The sequence below is a fragment of the Pelobates fuscus genome, chromosome 2 (genome assembly GCF_036172605.1).
Source record: "Pelobates fuscus isolate aPelFus1 chromosome 2, aPelFus1.pri, whole genome shotgun sequence".
Taxonomy (NCBI): domain Eukaryota; kingdom Metazoa; phylum Chordata; class Amphibia; order Anura; family Pelobatidae; genus Pelobates; species Pelobates fuscus.
The window spans coordinates 15637866-15655939 of record NC_086318.1 but is presented as its reverse complement, the minus strand read 5'-3'; the positions used below and the strand labels follow the sequence as shown (position 1 = coordinate 15655939).

The 18074-nt window shown below is 45.7% G+C and overlaps 1 protein-coding gene and 2 non-coding genes across 3 annotated transcripts in view; 1 reads left to right on the top strand and 2 right to left on the bottom strand.

Moving 5' to 3' along the window:
• The window catches only part of CLU (clusterin), a 577758-nt gene that overhangs the window by 296692 nt on the left and 262992 nt on the right, over nt 1-18074 (top strand). The gene's annotated exons all lie outside the window — the stretch shown is intronic.
• On the bottom strand, nt 14521-14593 carry TRNAV-AAC (transfer RNA valine (anticodon AAC)). Its single transcript has one exon. It is a non-coding gene; the product is annotated as a tRNA-Val (tRNA).
• TRNAV-AAC (transfer RNA valine (anticodon AAC)) lies at nt 16014-16086 on the bottom strand. Its single transcript has one exon. It is a non-coding gene; the product is annotated as a tRNA-Val (tRNA).

Genomic DNA, 18074 nt, shown 5'->3' with positions numbered 1-18074 from the left:
CAATGTTCCAAGACATACACAAGAGCACTAGCTGCCGCAACAACCTTACCACTGGAAGGGACGAAGCCGATAGACTATTAATTACCTGTACCACTGCCATATTATCGGAGTGGAAGATAACTTTCTTGTCCTTGAGCTCCTCGCCCCATAGCGATACCTCTACCACAACTGGAAAAAGCTCCAAAAAGGCGAGGTTCCGAATCAAGGGGCTCTCGGACCAAGCCTTAGGCCAAACCTCGGCACACCACTTGCCCCCAAGGTAAGCCCCAAAGCCAACGCTCCCCGAGGCGTCCGTAAACAGCCCGGCGTCACCAGATGCCTTCATCGCATCCCTGAAAAACACCCGCCCGTTAAATTTAGTGAGGAAGCGGTCCCATATGTCCAAGTCCTCTCTCATGCCTACAGACACCCTGATGTAATGACTTGGTAGTCGAACGCCACAGGTAGCCCTAGCCAGCAATCTACAAAAAACCCTACCCATAGGGATCACCTTACAGGCGAAGTTAAGGCTGCCGAGCAAGGACTGCAGTCCCCGAAGTGTAACTTTCCTAGCGCCCTTTATCGCGTTCACCTGCTGGCGGAGCGCCCTCAACTTCTCCTCCGGCAGCCTACATTCCCCCACGACCGAGTCGATTTCCAGCCCTAGAAAACTCAGGCACTCGGTCGGGCCCACTGTCTTGTCCTCAGCCAGAGGAATCCCAAACTGTTGCGCTATCCTCTGAAAAACCCGCAGTATTAGGGCACATCTGTCGGACCCAGCCGGGCCCACACACAGAAAGTCGTCCAAGTAATGGACCACCGTACCCCCGCCCGTTTCCTTACGCACTACCCACTCCAAGAACGTGCTAAACTTTTCGAAATACGCACATGAGATGGAGCAACCCATGGGTAGGCACAAGTCCACGAAAAACTTACCCTCAAAAAGGCACCCCAACAAATGGTGGCAGTCTGGGTGGATAGGAAGGAGCCGGAATGCTGCCTCCACATCCACCTTCGCCATTAAGGCCCCTCGCCCTGCTCTCCGAACCAACTCGACAGCATGGTCGAATGATGCATACGATACGGAGCACAGGGCCTCATCGATGTCATCATTTACCGACGCCCCTTTCGGGAATGATAAATGATGAATCAACCGAAACTTACCCGCCTCCTTCTTGGGGACTACCCCTAGTGGGGACACCCTCAAGTCAGGCAACGGCGGAGCCTCGAACGGCCCTGCCATCCTACCCAGTTGCACCTCCTTCAGCAACTTGTCCCGCACTACTCCCGGGTGCTCCCCCACCGACTTGAGGTTACTGCATAACCTCCCCACATCCCTACTCTGAAACGGTATTGAAAAACCCTCCGTAAAGCCTCGCCATAAGAATTCGGCGTCCTGATGGTTACCGTACTGTTTTAGCCACGGCAGCATCTCGCCTATTTTCACCGGGGTTGCCCCCCGCGGCAGCGGAGGGGGCCGACGCTCCATTGGCTCCCACTCCTGGTGCGGACTTACCTCGCTTAAAACACCGACTGGCTCCATGGGCCCCCCCACAACCGGAGCACTCGTGCTTAAACCGGCACGACGTTCCCCACTTGCATTGGCCCTCGTTAAAGAGCCAACAGAAGCCTTTCTTTTGCCTGGCCGATGCAGGTCCCCCAGGGGCCGCACCGGACGACCCTTGAAAGGGCGCAGCCTTCTGCGCCATCATGAGCCGCATCCAGAGGGGAAGGTCCATTTGATCCCACCGCATGCTGGGATTCGCCGCTAACCTCTGGCGAAATTGTTCGTCGTACCGCCACCAGGCGACCCCGCCATAAGTCCGGTACGCTTCCCCAATCCCGTCTAGGTAGCAAAACAGTTGGGAGCATTTATCCGGCGACTTTTCACCTATCACGCTGGCCAGGATACAAAAGGCCCTCAGCCAGTTCCCAAATGTTTTGGGAATCTTCCGATACCTACGCTTTTTCTCCTCCTCCTCCTTCTTCGCGTCCTTCTTGTCCTCCTCCTTCATGTCTAAGAACTCCTCCAACGGGAGTAAGGAAAAAACCTCCACAAACTCACCCTTCCAAATTTTCTCATTTATGTCCATTTTCAGATGACAACCTAATGGGCCCAAGAAAGACACGTGCACGTTTTGCCGTGCACGTTTTGCCGCGCAGCGTCGGTAATTTCGCCCCCAACACCAACCTTCTCCCCTGACTCCTTACTAGTTTCGGACGCAGATAACCCCACCTCGCTATCCTGCGCTGGACCCACGGCCCCACCCGGTGACCCTTGGCCCCAAACTGAGGTGAAGCCATTTCCCCACCCGCCCATGAGTCTAAGAAAGATTTTAAACAAGTCAATAGTGTTCCTGCATGTGGTGCAACAGTTGACTCACCGCCTGAGCCCGAAGCCGCAGAAGGCCGTGGGTTCGTTTCCCTTCCGTCCGCCATGCTTGGCTCTGGAGCATCCAATTGGCGCCGACTCCTGTCAGCCTGGCCCTGCCTCAGGACCGCGGGTGTAGTGCTGCGAGACCTGCAAGGAGAACGACACCTGGGTAGTGTGTCCACATGATCACATACCCTCCCAACCTCCTTATGCTCCTGCCTATAGTTCCGCACCATGTCCCGCCTCCCTGCCTGGCCCTCCCGGCCGTAAGCGATGCGCCGCTGACCTGGCGAGCTCCTGCCTGATGACCCAGACGCACTGCGCCGCTGCCTCCTCCTCCGTTCCCCTGAAACTGATCTCCTCCTGCTAAGCCTGCTTGTTGACCTGCTCCTCTCTCTGCCCCTCCACCCGTCAGCCTGCCTCCTGTCATGCCTGGCACTGACGCCGCGCTGCTCCCTGCTGCGATGCGGCCTAGGGCTGTGCGAAAAACCCGGCTGTCCCCGGGAGCCGCCCCTGTGGCCCTCCCGCTCTCTCCCAGCCCGACCTGTCTCCATGCCCTTGGCTGATTCCTGGGAGCTATCCCGACCCGCTGAACCTGGCCCCTTTTGGGCCGTCTTGCGAACTGGGGATTCCACCTGTCTGTCCTGGCGCCTCCGGTCCGCTAAAGCCGCGGGCCCTGCCGGCCCCAAGGTACCTGGCTGGGCGGACCCGCCGTCTGTGTCCCTCGTGCTGCACCTGGCCCCACTAGAGGCCGCCCCCGTTGTGTCCCCTTGCACCGCCTGATCTCTAGCGGCCTCCGCTCTGCCCCCCGCCCGCTGCCCGGCCCCAGCGCCATTCCCTGACTCACCGGGCCGCATCTGCTCGCTGCTTCCTCCATCCGAACCGCTCTGTGTCCTGGCTCCAGCCGCAACCGTCCCGCCTGCCGCCTCCCGGCGGGGCGCACACCGCGTGGTAGGCCTCGGCCTAGCTGCTGCCCGCGCCCGGCCAGCACCGCGACGAACAGACGGTGCCGGCCGCGGTACCTCCACTCCGCTGGGGCCCGCTACCTCATCCAGGGCCCCAACAGACTCCGTTGACGGGCTCCTCTGTCTGCCGACTTCGGGCTCCATGCCAGGGCTCAGCCGCTGGGGCGGTCTCGCCCTCCTCATGGAACGCCGTGCAGCCGCCGCAGGGGTTGTAGGGGGGGGACCCTGAGCCCCCAGTTGCTCATGAAGCCAGGCCAGTCCTCTATCCCACACAGCAGCTCTCACTCCCTCCAGGATTTCTTCCATTGATGCCATAATCTGAAAGACAAAAGAAAAAACCAACACAGACCTGCCAAAGACAATTACCAGGTAAGTGTCAGTTTAGTTAAAATGTCCCTTACTCATAAAATGGCTGCTTAATATACTCCTATTATCCAACCCCCATTTACAAATAACCACGCCCCTTTAACTGGTTACTCCCCTGCCTACTCCTGGCTCTGTCAAGGCCCACTCCCCTGACTGCGCTGTTCCATGGGCTTCATTTATAGGGGATCCAAGCCCCTCCCAAAACTACAGGCCAAGGCCTTCACATTGTATATAAAAATATATATATATCCGAGAATAAATGTCGATATATAGAACGAGAATAGAGGAGGGAAAAGGGAAAAGGGAATGAGGAGAGTAAAACAACAAGGGAGTAAAGAAAAAGACAAAGGGTTGGTTAGTTAGAGAGAGGGGGGGGGGAAGTAAATATAAAGAAAGGGGGAAATATATAACTTAATGGAAAGGGGCAGGGCCGGACTGGGAACAAAATTAGGCCCGGGCATTTTTCAATCAGAGCGGCCCCCTAAGAAGGGGGCAGGGCCAGAGAGGGTGTGTTTTGTCATCACTAATGACAAGCACGCCCCCTCTCAAAGTGAGCATGTTGGTTCAATGCGCAGAGCCGCGTTGAAGAGCTATAGCATTAGAAAAAGGCCCTGTATTTGTTCTGCGCAGCGCAAGCAAATTTAATAACATGCTTGCGCTGTGTTCGCTTTTAACTTGTCTCTGGTGACTCCACAAGTGAGATACCAGAGGACAAAAGGGCCAGGAAAGTGTATGGTGCATATGTTTGGAGCCTGCTTGTGGGATTGCGTGTGTGTAGAGTGTGGTGTGGTATTGTGTAAATAGGTCAATTTCATTTGTGTTTGTGGTGTAATATGTGTGGCTAGGGGCTGTAGAGAGTGTGTGTATAGGGGGCATAGTGTTATAGGGGATGTAGCAAGTGTGTGCATACGGGCTGTAGTGTGTGTGTGTAGGTGACGTAGTGTGTGCAGGGGTTGTAGAGAGGGTGTGTTTAGAGAATGTTGTATGTGTTTGCTGACAAGGAATGTAGTGTGTGTGTAGGTGGTGCAGTGTGTGTGTGTAGGAGATCGAGTGTGTAAAGGACCCAGAGTGTGTATAGGAGAGTGTGTGTGTGTATAGAGGATTAAGAGTGCATATAGGGTAAGGGATCTAGCGTGTATCTGGAGCGTAATGTGTGTAGTGGTGCAGTGTGAGGGGTGCTGTAGTGTGTGTGTGTGTGTGTGTGTATATATATATATATATATATATATATATATATATATTTGGACGTATTGTATGTGTGAGGGTTGCAGTGTGTGTGTATGCAAGAGGGGTGCTGTGTGTGAGGGTGTTTTTATCTGCCGTCACATTCTAGGTTTCTAATTTTCTGTTAACTCACTGAGGGTTATTATATAGATATATATGTGTGTGTATATATATATATATATATATATATATGTGTGTGTGTGTCTGGGTGCTGTGTGTCTCTGAGGGTGCTGTGTGTGCCTGGGTGCTGTGTGCCTGGGGGTGCTGTGTGTGTCTGGGTGCTGTGTGTGTCTGGGTGCTGTGTGTCTGGGTGCTGTGTGTGTCTGGGTGCTGTGTGTCTCTGAGGGTGCTGTGTGTCTCTGAGGGTGCTGTGTGTCTCTGGGGGTGCTGTGTGTCTCTGGGGGTGCTGTGTGTGTCTGGGTGCTGTGTGTGTCTGGGTGCTGTGTGTTGAAAAAAATGGAAGAATGAGACAGCGCTTACTTAACTTATAGGCAGCAACCTTAAAAGGAATCCCTCAAACCCTTTAAAATAAGACAAGAAAAACAATAAAAAAGGCTGCGCCACAATCAGTAATAAAAAGTCCAGTTAAAAGGCAAAAGTCCAAATATATTATCCTTACAAATGGTCTTTAGTGATGAGGTCTTCTACTATTGCAGTGGATCCACTTTATATGAAAGATAAAAAGAGAGAAGGACAACCAATGGTGCAGTATGTAAAATTCAAGTATAGACGTAAAGGAGTAATAATATAAAACTCACATTTGCCAGAGCTAATAACCAGCTCTGGGGTGAAGCGCATTCAGCGGTTTAATCCCCGCTTGTGGGATATAAATGGATTCCTCTCCGTCACTGTTGTCCAATTCTCGGATAAAAAGAGACAACCAATAGTGCTCACTGTATGGTAATATTGATAAAAGAATAAAAGAATGTACTTACAAGACAAGAGCAGACCAACTGCTCTGTGATGACAGCGTGGGTGGATTTATCCCCACCTAAGGATTTCTTTAGGTACAGGAAACTTCCAAAGATGTATTTCAGAGGTTTTACATAAAACCAATAAAAGGTGAATAAGATAATACTAAAAAGCCAGGGTAAAATAGATTATGTGTCTATAAAAAAGGTAATTGGCACAATAAAATGACCAAAAATACTTTAATATATATAAAAGAACACAATGGATATCTAATATTGTGTTCTTTTATATATTTATACGCTGTCATCACAGAGCAGTTGGTCTGCTCTTGTCTTGTAAGAACATTCTTTTATTCTTTTATCAATATTACCATACAGTGAGCACTATTGGTTGTCTCTTTTTATCCGAGAATTGGACAACAGTGACGGAGAGGAATCCATTTATATCCCACAAGCGGGGATTAAACCGCTGAATGCGCTTCACCCCAGAGCTGGTTATTAGCTCTGGCAAATGTGAGTTTTATATTATTACTCCTTTACGTCTATACTTGAATTTTACATACTGCACCATTGGTTGTCCTTCTCTCTTTTTATCTTTCATATAAAGTGGATCCACTGCAATAGTAGAAGACCTCATCACTAAAGACCATTTGTAAGGATAATATATTTGGACTTTTGCCTTTTAACTGGACTTTTTATTACTGATTGTGGCGCAGCCTTTTTTATTGTTTTTCCTGGGTGCTGTGTGTGTCTGGGTGCTGTGTGTCTGGGTGCTGTGTGTCTCTGAGGGTGCTGTGTGTCTCTGAGGGTGCTGTGTGTCTCTGGGGGTGTTGTGTGTCTCTGAGGGTGCTGTGTGTGCCTGGGGGTGCTGTGTGTGCCTGGGGGTGCTGTGTGTGCCTGGGGTACTGTGTGTGCCTGGGGGTGCTGTGTGTCTGGGTGCTGTGTGTCTGGGTGCTGTGTGTCTGGGTGCTGTGTGTCCCTGAGGGTGCTGTGTGTGCCTGGGGGTGCTGTGTGTGTGCGCCTGGGGGTGCGCCTGGGGGTGCTGTGTGTGTGCGTCTGGGGGTGCTGTGTGTGTGTGTCTGGGGGTGCTGTGTGTGTGTGTGTCTGGGGGTGATGTGTGTGTGTGTGTGTTTGGGGGTGATGTGTGTGTGTGTGTGTGTGTGTGTGTGTTTGGGGGTGATGTGTGTGTGTGTGTGTGTGTGAGGGGGCTGTTAGTGTGATTTTTTTTATTTACATTTAAATATTTTTTTTGTTAATAATTAAAAAAAAAAAAATTATATTCCCCCCCCCTCCCTACCTTTAGCCTGGGAGGGGGGGGGGGGGCGTTGAAGCAGCCATGCTGGAGGTGGGGCAGTTGCTTAATATCCCCCCTCCCTTCTTACAACATGCCTGGGAGGGGGTATTCTTTCCGCAGCTTCCTTCCCTGGTGGTCCAGTGGTGAGAGTGAACTCTAACCTGCAGGCTAGAGTTCACTCTCGCGAGATCTGAGCGTTGCCGCGGTTACCGCGGCAACGCTCAGACCTCGCGAGAGGACCCGGCGGAGCTGCTGGATAGAGCTCCGCCGGTCCTCTCTCCTGCTTCCCTCACTCCTCAGCCCCGGGCGGCCGCCTTTATCAGTGTCTCTGGGCCGGTGAGGGAGATCTTTGATCTCCCCACCGGCCCATGGAGACACACAGCGGGGCCGGCGCTCGGATAGCGCTGGCCCTGCAGCGGCCGGCCGAGGAGATCCTGTGATCTCCCCTGCCGGCCTCGGCCCCACGGCCATCGCGGCCCACCGGGCATTTGCCCGGTGTGCCCGATGGCCAGTCCGGGCCTGGAAAGGGGAACATACATGGAATATGTAAAGAAGGGATAATATAAGGAATAAAGGGGGATTAAGAATATGCAAGAATCAATTTTGCAGGTTTTGTTTTGTTTTGGTTTTTTTGTAAGTACACATTTGCAGTAGCATAGTTTCGGAACTATGGGATCAACATAGGAGGCGTTAATAATAGAATGGAATTTAAACAAATTACTATTGAGAAATAGATGTGGGATTTAATACAATAAATTAAATAAATTAGGCTTTTTTGTTATGGAAATTGGAGATATTGGGAATAAGTGACACTTACAAGTTTTGTACACAAGGGCAAGTTTAATCACTCTCATATTAAAACCAAGTCAACAAACTAAAACAATGATATATTTTTTAAATATACAAGAACTATTTCCCAAAGGTTATAATAGGGATTCACCCCTTACTTCCGATATACTGAGAATAATAATTGGATTCAATTTAATTTATAATTTTCCTGGCTGAAAATATTATACTCTAATATAAATCTTCTCTTTATAGAAAAAAAAAAAATGTAAATTAAACTAGTTTACATTTATCTTTAAAGTCAAAGTCCTCTCTCCACCCTATTAACAAACCTTTATAATGGGGAAAAGTAAAGAAAGTAAACATATGAAATTACTAACGTTTTTTCCCCTCAAATTTAGGCACTGATACGACAAAATGAAAAATTAATGTTCCGGTGGAAAAATATCACATGTCATACTATACAGAAAAATGGGGTGTACCACTCATGGAGGGATTTGAAATAATATGTCTGAGGCCGCCATAGTTATATCAAAATCTTATCAGCAGCCGTTGTCCTAGATGACTATTAAGGTGCTATCAATAAACTCCCAGGGTCTAAATTCTTTCCAAAAAAGGGGGTTTCTACATGATACAATTACAAAAGAGAAAGTATATGTATACTAGATATATGTTGTGATGAAAGCCACTTTGCCACTGGGTTTTAGAGAGGACTACTTGCCAGCCTTTTACCTTGTGACTATGGCCCCTTTACTTTATTGAGACTAAAGATACTATTTGTGCCTATTGGGACTTGGCACAATGTTCTTCGAACTTTCGAAGTGGTCGAAGTGGCCGCCATTCAACATTCGAACACGTGGCGGAGGCCATTTTATTTAGTCAAACGGGTTCAGCTGTGTTTTGTCGTCGAGTTCATGGAACTCAAATTGGACACATGACGGCACGAACTCAGCTGAAAAGTTACTTTCCAGAAAACGTAGACAATTTGAACGGGAGTCGAATGTCGTACTGTGAGTCGATTGTTTTTATTGGTCTGTACATTTTGTAATCCGGTGCCCCATCACATCCAGGGGGTGTTCCTCTGGGCTAAGGAATTGTATAAACCTTCAGACTTCTTACCCTCAACTCGCAGCCTCGCCTTGTGTTGTAGGGAACAGCAATAATCACTACAGGGATTGCTATAATCATTATACTCCCTTGGATTCTACTAACTCTTGTAAGAGCTCTACAGCTGATCCTGCTATACTCTCTTGGAGGAGAGGGTTACCCACTGGAACCTGAAGCCTTGTCGTAGGTCCAGGGTGGGCAGAAGACGGAGAGACCCCAACCAAGCTTCAGCGGTTGTGAGGTCTGCAGTGCTTATGGTGTCTGGTGCATTGTTAATGGTTCTTGGTGAGCACTAGGAGCATCTGTCGGTGGAGGTACCCAGTTGGGGTACAGGAAGCTCCTTCACATATGTTTTTTCAGGAGACTCATTGTAGGGAAGGTGATACACGAAGATGGAGATGTAATAAATACCCTGTTATTTTCAGCTTTAATAAAAAAAAAAAGAGGGGAAGTGTGATACTAATTTCTGATCGAATGAAATTTGAACTGATATTAGAACAAAAAGATATAGAAGGCAGGTATGTTATCATTGTTTGTAAAATTAATGAAAATATATATACATTGGTCAACATATATGCCTGAATATATATACTCAGTGCTTTTTTGGAGAAAATATTACCAAATGTAATTGGAATTCAGAAAGGGAAACTTTTAATAGCAGGGCATATGGATGTAGTGGTGGATGTAAAATGGGATAAAACAAACCAGAAGGCCTCCACTGATCTTTCCAAGAAATGCTAGTCGAATACAATTTATTTCATATATGGAGAGTTCAACACCCCCCAAGATAGAGATTTCTCCTTTTTCTCGAAAGTTCACAAAGCTTATTCGAGAATTGATTATTTTTTTTGGTAAATTTCTTTTATTCAGAATTTTCAATTTTGAATGAAGTTGTTAGTGTGGACACGCAGGTCCGTTAATGAAGCTTTCCAGTTACTTCTCAAACATGAAGTAGGTTCGAATAACAACAGTGGTGACATGCAAGTCACCTAGTAGCATTAAGAAACCATTTCTAGTTGGACTCGCAGGTCCCATAACATGTGCGTAGATGGGCCGTTCCCCCTAACCTATGGTTGTTATAGCTATTCTGGGACACCTATTGTGGCAGGGGTGATTCCTGTCCTGTAACAAGGCGATTAGCGGGTAGTTTCTTACTGTGTGGGGGAATGTCAGGACGATGTTCATGTCTCGTAGGGTCAGACCTAAGGTCTTCGCTGTCAGTGGGGTCTTCCGCTACTATTCTGGCTTGGGTAGTGGGCTCCTGGGTCCAGGTCGAGCCTGTTCCTCCCTGTCTTATGTCTGGTAATAAACCCCTTGCTCACATTTCGTGGATGAGGAATGTTGCAGGGTTCATGGGTGGCGGGGCGTCCGTGAATCTTTTAATGATCGTGTGGATGGCTGACCAGTATGGTTGGATGATCGGGCATTCCCACCATATGTGTGTGGTGCATCTCCAGCATGTGTCGTCTTTCGTGGGGTCATAGAGGTGTGTATGGAGTGGGGTGCGGTACCAGAGGGCTAGGATTTTGTATGCTGTTTCCTGTGTTCCACTGGACGGTGCGCAGTGAAGTGAGAGGGTGCATATTTTGTCCCATTGGTTGGGTGTAAATGTGGTGCCTAGAACTGTTTCCCATTTCCCCATGAAGCTTGGGGGTGGCAGTCTCCTCATCCGCATGATCATCTCATAGAGCGTTGATAGGCCTCTTACCATCGGGTCCGGGTCCATGCATATCTCTTCGAACGCTGTTAGGGGTCTGAGGGTGTGTTTGTTTTGGATGGCTTCGTGTATAAACCCTTTCAGTTGTCGGTATCTGAATTGTAGCATGAATGGGTGGTTGGAGTTTCCCGTCATGGCCGCTAGTGTTTTGATGTGGCCGTTGTCCGTGGCTTGGCAGAGCCTCGGTATTTCGTGTCCCAGTAGTTGAACCAGCATCCTCGGCTCCCTTCCTGGTGGAAAGACCTGGTTGTGGGCTAGGGGCAGCATTGGGGACGGTGTGGTGGTGAGTAAGAGTGGTGTTGCCAATGTTTGCCACACCTGCATGGTTGTTTTAATTAGAGGGTGAGGGGAGAATTGATTATTTTATCTCACTGATTCAAACAACTTACATTACTTTAAAAAATCAGATCTAATTACTTGGTCAGACCATGCTCCAATAACTGTTGAGATAGAGGAAGAGCAATTATCAGTAATAAGGTCATCTTGGAGGTTAAATGAACAAGTTCTTAAATCAGAAGGAAACTGTAGATACCTGTATGAACAGATTAAGGAGTTTATTCTATTGAATGATAACAGAGAAGTATCAATAGGTACTCTGTGGTGCACTTTAAAGAGTTACATAAGAGGGATCCTAATTAAAATGGCTATCAAAGCTAAGATGGAGTTGGGGAAATCATTAAAAGATCGGTATATTGGGGCGGAGCCGAGCAACTGACCTGAGCAGACGCACAATCGCTGAACTCCAGGCTAAGATACCAAAACCTGGCGATAAAATAGTTGAATATTGGAGATTTTCTCCACTAAGCGCATGGCGCATATGGGCCCAAGATGGCTGCCGACCTGGACAGCTCTGCCGACTTCTTGGAAGACTCGGAGGAGCTGTCCCCAGAAGAAGAGGAAGGCGGACAAATGGCGGCCATCATTACAGCCTCCACCTAAGCCCAAGACCAGAGACTCCAGACCGGTGAAGGCAGAAATGCTCCAGAACATGCTGAGGGCTCTCCAGAAGTCCAAACAGGTGCATGTGGCCCTACCTTGCACTGACATTGTGGGCCTGATGGGCCGCAGTGGAAGTCACCTCCTATGAGCTTTGAATATAGCACTCCACCTCCAAACATGAGCCTAGACTTAATAAAGTGTAAAATGACTACAGTAAAAACATATACACAATTACATGGGCTCTCAGGTCCAGGACACTCCCAAACAAAATAGGTCAATCCCTCCCCCATGCCTGGGAGATAATTGAGTCAGCACTTTATTAAACTCAATTATCTCCAGGCACAGAAAACATACAAATTTATAAAACCCCAAAAATGCCTTACAACACACAACATCCTCACAAAGGTTACATCCCCTGATAGCCCTAATCTGGGTGACCAACATATCCAAAAATCACCCAGATCGGTTCAGGGGTATAGGAATTTCCTGAAAGTCATAATTTGACTGACCGCACGCATGGTCCCATGCCCAAAACAGTTCCAGAGAATCAGGGCTTGCGACCGGTCTAGTTCGGTAGTTTAAAAATCGAACAATCTACCTAACATAGTCAATAGTCTAACCCTGGAGCTTGTCCCCCTTGTTCGTGGGAACGTTTCCACCGAACAGTGTCTTCCTAAGTGCTATAAAACCAAACCCAGGTGATCATGGAAGTCTAGCGAGGTTCGGGAGTTTGAACTCGACGACCAAACACCGCTGCCTGTTTTCATGCAAACAAGATAGCCGCCACCTCGTGATCGTCTATAGGAAATACAGCCACCCAGACGAACACTTAGAACACTGTGGTGGAAATTGCTACAAAGTAGCAATTAGGCTTAGCAAGCTCCAGGGTGGTCTCCGGCTCGTGCGGCTGTTTGGTTCCTGAACCAAATATAAAATCCCACGAACCAAGTCTGTTCACATAGATTTTAAAAGGGCCCATAGTATTTTGGTAAGAGGCTGGCCAGCAGGCCTCTCCAAGAACACGTGACAAGGTTCAGTTCTTCACACCTTGCATTTAAAAAATGAAATATTTCAACCAAAATAGCTATAGAACAATATAGGTTTTTTAATAATTTCAAAAAAAGATATGGCATTGGGGAGACTTTATCTAGCAATAGATATTTTATCGGGATATATCACTGGTGTAAATCTTGCTAAATGGAAAGAAGGGTTTAGCTGCCTAGGAGACTTTTTAAGGGGAATAAGATTAGGACTTTAAATGAAATACTAGAGAGTAACCCCCTTATAAAAACAGAATTTCTAACGTACATTAAAATAAAAAATATATTTAGCCACAAAAAGATAGATAATAGTATTATCGACAATATCCTTTCAACATAAGGAAGAAACAAGATTATATCAAGGATTAATAGGAACAAAAACCTAAAGAGAAGTTAAATAGAGTCTTCGAATTAGGAACAGGAAATGTGATTTATGTTCTCGGAGGAAGAATGGGCAAAAACATTCAAACTAACTAAAAACTCTAATAAAACATATTACTTTATGAGAACTATATCAAGATTACTTTCAGATGGTATATGGTACCTAATACAATTGCAAAATTTCAAAATAATGTCCATACTAATCAAAACAATATCGGAGGTGTAACTCTGACATTGGTTCACACAAACATATATGGTGGGATTGTACAGAACTATCCTCACTAAGAAATGATTGGGAATACTCTAACTATTCAAAGTTTCCTCTTTCATATAGAATTTCCTAAGATAGATAAACCATCACAAATGCTTTTAATACAGATTCTAATGGCTACAAAAATTTGTATTGCCAGATGCTGGAAGACCTCAGAAATTCCATGTTGGTCCGAAGTTAAATTTCAGGTGGATTTTCAGCGATTATTGGAGAAAGCAGTATACACAAATTTTGAAAATCTAGATTTGTATTATAGAATTTGGAACCCTTGAGAGCAGTAATTTATACATCGGGGGCCTAGTGAGTGCCCCTTTATCCCCTCATTTCTCCCCATAGATGACTGTGCCCGGCAGTATAGATGTGTAAGGATTTGGATGTATGCTTGATGTTACATATTAATAAGACGAATGTATTTTAAGAGTAACATTACATATGTGATATTATTAAAATAAATTCAAAACTGAATGTTAAGGTATATAAATTACAAATATATATTTTTTTAAAAATGGAATTAATGAAAATATATAGCAAATGATGATTTTGGTACTCGATATTACCTCAGAAGAAAAAGTCACCAAAGGAACAGAATACCAATATCAAAAAAAACAAAAACAAACATATTTAACAATTATTACAATTTTTTTTTAAATTGAAAATTGTTTTACTGAATAAATCAGAATGCATAAATGGGCTCTCCACTCTAGGCCTTATAGATAAATATTCTTCCACCACTTCAACTAAGCACGAAACAATCTTTTAATGTTAAACAACATGTTAATCAGTTCGAAGAACTATTGTCTAAAGTCCCAATGGCCACAAATAGGGTCTCTCAGCCAAAACAAATTAAAAGGGGCCATAGTCACAGAGCAAAAGGTTGGCAAATATTCCTCTCCAAAAAACAGTGGCGAGGTCACTTTCGCCACAACTCTATTCAGCAAGCTGATCGCTCATGTGAGTAAACATGATTTTCTTGCATTTTTAGTAGAAAATCCATCTCTGAAAGTACAGCGAGCATGAGTTTTGCTTTTGTCGACGGTGATTTTTGCACAAAACCCTTCTCCCATTGTAGGGAATATGACATAAAGAACAGATGCACTTGAAATTTGCAAACAGACTTCGAAAAGCCGCATTCTAACGAAAAGCAATCCAAAAGTGAACAAAAGCAATGTTTCTGCCCGGTTTCGAACCGGGGACCTTTCGCGTGTTAGGCGAACGTGATAACCACTACACTACAGAAACGACAGCTGCGCACATCCCTGTTGAGACCGGAGTAGCATGCGCAGTGTGCAAGCACTGAATGAAAGACAGAAAATGCTGTCTTGCATTCGGTACTTGCACATGGCGCATGCTGATTTAATGAGTGCAATTCAGCTTTCTCTCAGACAACATTAGCTTCAGGTTTTTGGAAACCACTTTATTCAGCTAACAGATCGCTAACGTCTTGCCGAGTATACGTGATTTTTGGATTCATAGTCAAGCAGGTGCATTTCCAATTCAGAAGACTTCTAACGTCAGCAGATTTAGCAAAAATTAAATAAGGTTACTGCCAGGTTTTGAACCTGGGACCTTTCACATGTGAGGCGAACGTGATAACCACTACACTACAGAAACTGCCACAATGGTGACTTTGCACAGGAAAATTGGTGGAAGGTGTTTGCTGCATACCCATCGTATTTAAAAAGTCCTCAGATTCAAATGCCTTTTTCCTTCAACATACATAGAAGAAGAAAACAGTCTGTTGATGTGAAATTGTATTCTTGGCAAAAGTTTGATCTGTCCAGTCAATCATTTCCAAACCTACACACATACAGTAAACAATCCCTCCCCTCTGCCTGTGATATAATTAAGGCAGTTAATGCATTAACTTAATTAACCCCAGGCAGAAAAAAATAAAAAACGCACATTTTTCTAAAGTACCATAAGTGGCCCAAAACACAACATATCCCCATAAACGTTACATCACCCGACAGCTCTGATCTGGGTGAGCGACATATCTGATATCACCCAGATCAGATCGGGGTTCAGAAATTTCATGGAAGTCATAATTTTGCCCAGGCGAACCCGGGATTTCATGCCCAAAACAGTTCCATAGATTGGCGGCTAAGTGCCGCTGGAGGACCGACCAGGAACCGCGAGGTTTTCATGCCGAAAATAGCTCCAGGGCATTCGCGGCAAAGTCCCCCTGAAGTCTATTCGCGGTTTAAGTCAATGAGAACAAGATGGCCGCCACCGCGTGTTCCAATGTCGAATGGCGGCCACTTCGAATGTTCGGGAGTTCGAAGAACCATTGTCTAAAGTCCCAATGGCCACAAATAGGGTCTCTCAGCTAAAACAAATTAAAAGGGGCCATAGTCACAGAGCAAAAGGTTGGCAAATATTCCTCTCCAAAAACCAGTGGCGAGGTCACTTTCGCCACAATTCTATTCAGCAAGCTGATCGCTCATGTGAGTAAACATGATTTTCTTGCATTTTTAGTAGAAAATCCATCTCTGAAAGTACAGCGAGCATGAGTTTTGCTTTTGTCGAAGGTGATTTTTGCACAAAACCCTTCTCCCATTGTAGGGAATATGACATAAAGAACAGATGCACTTGAAATTTGCAAACAGACTTCGAAAAGGCGCATTCTAACGGAAAGCAATCCAAAAGTGAACGAAAGTAATGTTTCTGCCCGGTTTCGAACCGAGGATCTTTCGCGTGTTAGACGAACGTGATAACCACTACACTACAGAAACTACAGCTGTGCACATCCCTGTTGAGACCGGAGTAGCATGTGCCATGTGCAAGCACTGAATGCAAGACAGAAAATGCTGTCTTGCATTCGGTACAAGACAGCATTAAATATCTACCTTTGCCTTCTTGATACGTTTAGATTTACAAAGAAAGACTTTCTTATTCCTGACTATAATATCATCCCACTGAAGCCCATTAAACAAACGGATCTTCTCTAAAATAAATCCCAATCCTTCAGGCTGTGAAAACTATTATAAATGAACACCTAAATAAAACTGACTCAAAAGAAGAATAACATACCGTACTACTTCTAGAACTTCAAATACGTTTGTCAAAGCTGAAATGAAATAGGCTTTGTATTATTTTATAATATTTTATAATTGGCAAGCTCTCCTATAACCTTTTAACCATTGATGAACTATGAAATACCGCTTGATTGGTTTACAATCATATAGTTTGCAAAAGAAAATCAACCCCTGCCAAGCTACTTGCTAACTTCGATTTAGAAAACCTATCTGAATTAAATGAACCACAAACTGTATTACACTAACCTTATCCTCTCCTAATGGAATCCTTCCCACTTATTTCATTAAATAAATAACTACTCATTCCATACCCTGCCATAAGCCAGCCAAGTTTAGACTGCCACTGGATTCATTATAATAACACTTATCTGTCCCCAATTAATTCCCAGAGGTCTGATTTAAACTGGATTCCTACCGATGTCGCTCACGGTACCATAAACCGAAACTCCTGCAATTGTAACCGTGAAGATCCTCAGCCAGTCTATTTATTTTCTTGGTATATGCATGGCCTTTAGCCAAATATTTAATTTCAAACTCCTTAGAAAACCAAATGTCTGAGCAAATTATTACCCTTTTGCACTTAGATTGTAAAGAAATGATTACCATTACTATTCTCAAATTATCTCATGTAACAATCAATCGCCTACCTCTCCATTCTTCCCCCATAAATATATGGCTGCTAAGTGGGAAATAACTCCAACAGTGTTACATTTCTATTTAATCTATCTTGTGTTCGTGATTCGGGCCTTTCTTGAGCACACCACTTGAAGTATTTACCAAACCAATAGCTCATGATGCCACAGTGAACAGATCTTTGTATTTTACCAACCATTCATACATTTTCAAATCCTCAAAGTAAAAGCATGACCTATTGTCCTCACCCCTGGCCCCCACCCCTGAGTGGTGGGTGGGGGCCCTAAATTATTTGAAAGGGTGGGGACCTATTGTCCTCCCCCTAGCCCCCACCCCTGAGCGGCGGGTGGGGGCCCTAAAGTAAAATAAAAGGGGGGGACCTATTGTCCTCCCCCCTGGCCCCCATCCCTGAGCGGTGGGTGGGGGTCCTAAATTACTTGAAAAGGGGGGACCTATTGTCCTCCCCCCAGCCCCCACCCCTGAGCGGCGGGTGGGGGCCCTCTAGGGTTCCTCAATCCCCTATTCACCCCCTCCCAAAAAATTATTAAAATCCCTACCTACCCCCCTCACCCTAAAAATAGTTAGGGGGAACAATAATTAAGTACCTGTAAAAAAAAAAAAAAAAAACTTACCATTTGATGTCTTCTTTTTTTCTAAAATCTTATTTTTTCAGCCACAGAAAAGGCAAAAAAAAACCATAATATCCGTCGCACTTAAAAAAACCAAAAAAAAAACCTGAGCGCAGACTGAGCTCTGCAGGGCGGGGGAAGGCCTGTTTGCCAGCCTCCTACTCTGTAATTATGGGCCCTGCAACATACCTTGCCCAATGCACTTTACAAGGCTCCATTTATGTGATGTATGTACTTTTGTACTCCATAAAGAGAGACCGACCGTTGGGCCTAATTCCCTGGAACTGTTTTGGGCATAAGGACCATGTGCACGGTCGGTCAAAACTATGACTTCCAGGAAATTCCTGAACCCCTGAACCGATCTGGGTGATTTTTGGATATGTTGTTCACCCAGAACGGGGTTTTTATGGGGTTTTATGTGGT